The following is a 4,295-nucleotide window of genomic DNA, read 5'->3' as shown; positions in this document are numbered from 1 at the left end:
GAAATGGGGAAAGGATTCCCTATTTAATAAATGGTGCTGGGAAAACTGGCTAGCCATAAGTAGAAAGCTGAAACTGGATCCTTTCCTTACTCCTTATACGAAAATTAATTCAAGATGGATTAGAGACTTAAATGTTAGACCTAATACCATAAAAATCCTAGAGGAAAACCTAGGTAGTACCATTCAGGACATAGGCATGGGCAAAGACTTCATGTCTAAAACACCAAAAGCAATGGCAGCAAAAGCCAAAATTGACAAATGGGATCTCATCAAACTAAAGAGCTTCTGCACAGCAAAAGAAACTACCATCAGAGTGAGCAGGCAACCTACAGAATGGGAGAAAATTTTTGCAATCTACTCATCTGACAAAGGGCTAATATCCAGAACCTACAAAGAACTCAAACAAATTTACAAGAAAAAAACAAACAACCCCATCCAAAAGTGGGCAAAGGATATGAACAGACATTTCTCAAAAGAAGACATTCATGCAGCCAACAGACACATGAAAAAATGCTCATCATCACTGGCCATCAGAGAAATGCAAATCAAAACCACAATGAGATACCATCTCACACCAGTTAGAATGGCGATCATTAAAAAGTCAGGAAACAACAGGTGCTGGAGAGGATGTGGAGAAATAGGAACACTTTTACACTGTTGGTGGGATTGTAAACTAGTTCAACCATTATGGAAAGCAGTGTGGCGATTCCTCAAGGATCTAGAACTAGATGTACCATATGACCCAGCCATCCCATTACTGGGTATATACCCAAAGGATTATAAATTATGCTGCTATAAGGACACATGCACACGTATGTTTATTGCAGCACTATTCACAATAGCAAAGACTTGGAATCAACCCAAATGTCCATCAGTGACAGATTGGATTAAGAAAATGTGGCACATATACACCATGGAATACTATGCAGCCATAAAAAAGGATGAGTTTGTGTCCTTTGTAGGGACATGGATGCAGCTGGAAACCATCATTCTTAGCAAACTATCACAAGAACAGAAAACCAAACACCGCATGTTCTCACTCGTAGGTGGGAACTGAACAATGAGATCACTTGGACTCGGGAAGGGGGACATCACACACCAGGGCCTATCATTGGGAGGGGGGAGGGGGGAGGGATTGCATTGGGAGTTATACCTGATGTAAATGACGAGTTGATGGGTGCAGCACACCAACATGGCACAAGTATACATATGTAGCAAACCTGCACGTTGTGCACATGTACCCTACAACTTGAAGTTTAATAATAATAAATAAATTTAAAAAAAAAAAAAAAAAAAAAAGAAAATGTTCCGGACTTCATACCTTGAAAATTATTCTTTAGTAGTTCTAGAATGGGGTCCAGTTAAGTGTATGTATCTAAATTTCTCAGGTGAATTTGAAAGACATTCTGGTTATGAATTGTTACCTTCAAAAGTGGTTGTGGTTCTTACTGACAAACTCCTATTCTGAGGTAAGCCAAATAGTGATTCTCTGCATATTATGCAAGCTTAGGTAATAGCATGGGCTAAATGTTTTATTTAACAAATCACTTTTATGTTGTTCATAGTTTAAAAAAATATATAAGTGTGCAGTTTAAAATAGTTTGTGTTCAAAGGCTTTTCATAAGAAAATGTCCATTACATTTTGTAGGAGTAGTTTGCAAACATATTTATTTTTCATCCTTAGTTTTTTTTCTCTTTCTATCCCTCTCTCTATATAATATAAAATATATATATATATAATTATATATAATAAATTTATATGTAAAATATGGTATAGTGATCTCTAATTGTAAAAATTAGTTATAGATATAGAAATTACATGTTAAATACAATTGATATTACACATATAATTGTATATATATGTGTATATATACACATACATATGTGCGCACACACACACACACACACATACACAGTACATATAATTTCTGTAGTTAGAGATCACTATACCATATTTTCTGGAGAAGAATTTGGTGGTATATGTCTATATATCTATATCTATATGTGTATGTTATGTGAGAGTTTTACTTTTTCAAAATTATACAATTGACCCCAAAATTAAATATCAAATCTGTAGACAGTGATCTATATATCCAAAAAAATGTAGTTTATTTAGACATTTTTCAAATGAAAAACTAAAGGAGAAACTCAGTTGAGCCTATTTTTTCAAGTTTTAAAATAATTTGCCATATCAATGAATTAATATAAGATACATAATATCATAATACAAAGATTGATGGAAATAGGTGTTGATATGATGGTATATTAACAACAACTTTAACTTTCTTCATACACAGCAAAAAAAAGAAAACAAAATAGACTTTAAACTCCTCCTTCTTCCCTGTCATTCTCCATAAAACCCACACATACCCACAAAATATATATCAACAACAAAAAAATGATCCAAGGTGAGCAATCCATTTCAAACTATAAAGGAGGATTGGACCATTAAATTGTATAATTGGAATTATGGTTAAGATGTAAAGTCCTATGCATTGTTATTTTCTATTCATTGAGTTAAAGAATTCTCCTCATCAACAGAAATTTAAATTTCATTTTGATGTTTGGAATTCTTTATCTCCCTTTAACTGCTGTTCATAGGACTCAATCAAGGATATCTCTTTGCAGTGATGTTACCGATATATATTTCATAGTTTAGTGGAAAATTCTAAAATAACTAATACACCATTTTGCTCCAGATTTGGAAGCTAACAAAACGTGGCTACAAATGAGTAATTAAGAAAACAAATTACCAAATCATATCCCTAAATGTTTCTTTAAGTTCCCCAGAGGTTTCCCCTACAATTGACTTCTTGTGTATGAGTAATGAAAACCAAGATTTGTGTTTACTTCACTGACCCTGAAAACAAAAACTCTTATAATCTTTGTTTTGAAAGTATTATAGACATTTAGTTTTATGGAAACATTCTTCAATGTTTCAGATTTGGGAAGTACAATAATGCTGTCTTTAATAGTAGGTTTTTCTCAACAATGTTGGTTTAGGACAACACTTTTCTATCTTGAACATGGATAAGAATCACTTGGAAGGCTGGTTTAAAACACAATTGCTAGCCTAGACTGTGAGTTTCTAATTGACTAGATCTAGAATGGGGCCCATAAATTTGCAAACATAGAGGACCACTGGTTTAGAATATACGTGTCCATTAATTTATCAGCTGAAATTACATATATATATATGTATGTGTATATATAAAACTAATGAAAACCAACTTGTGCTGATTTGAACTGTGTTTATGTCTCCAAAACATCAGTTTCAGAAAATGTCAACATATGGTTCCATATACTCATATTTAAAATAGCAAATTTTATTTCTAGTAGCAATGTTATGATATTAATGCCTCTTGCTTAAAATGAAGTAAAACTGTGAATGTTAGCAATGCTATTTCACTGAGAAGTAAGAAAGTATTTTAGAAGAGTAAATTGCTAGTTTTTAACTTTCTGTGCATTTTTTGGCTTCAAATAAAATCTTAACAACAATAGTCTCCTTGGGCTTTTCATTGACATCTTTTAAAGTAATTCAGAGGCTGAGGAATGCAGAAGTTAATCACTTTGACTAATTTGTAATTAGTTCTACCTGTATTCCAGAGGAAATGATCAATATTACCATTTGAAGAGGCCAGTCTTAGATCCAGCAACACTTCTAGAACATCCGCAGTTAATTTTTGACATTCGGTGCCTGTTCCTCACTGGAAAAGCTAGAATTCTCGTATTCAGTCACAATTTATTAGAACTTTTTTTTTTAATAGAGAAAATAAACATTATTTCTTTTTAACTTTTAAAAAATATTGGGTGAAAAAAGTGTTTAAAATTACGTGTCAGTTATTATTATTAAAATTATTACTGAATCAGTGAAAGATAATTCCTGTCATATGTGTCCAATTTTAAGAAAATAAAAAAGTTCCCTTGCAGATTAGTTTTCTAACACATTTGACATACTTAAAGTAGAGCTGAAATGTTTTGAAATGTGAAATCAATTATCTTTAAACAACTTTTAATTTGATTTTCCTGGCAATTCAGAACATCTGTTTTGGGATCTGGTTATACCAAACACTATTTCAGAGACTGAGGAAAACATCAGAAAAACAAGAGAATTTCATTCCTGGGGAAGGGGTGTATATTTTGGTAAGAAAAAGAAATTCAACTTAGGACAATATTATATTTCCCCGATTCTTCAACATGGAGTATGAGATCCCATAAATAGACTCTTGTCGACCATCTCTATTTTATTTTATTATTTAGTTTAGTTTAGTTTCATTTTTCAGTGTTCATTTTCC

Source organism: Chlorocebus sabaeus, chromosome 7 (assembly GCF_047675955.1).
Source record: "Chlorocebus sabaeus isolate Y175 chromosome 7, mChlSab1.0.hap1, whole genome shotgun sequence".
Classification (NCBI taxonomy): Eukaryota; Metazoa; Chordata; class Mammalia; order Primates; family Cercopithecidae; genus Chlorocebus; species Chlorocebus sabaeus.
The sequence above is the reverse complement of the archived record's forward strand: the minus strand, read 5'-3'. Positions refer to the sequence as shown.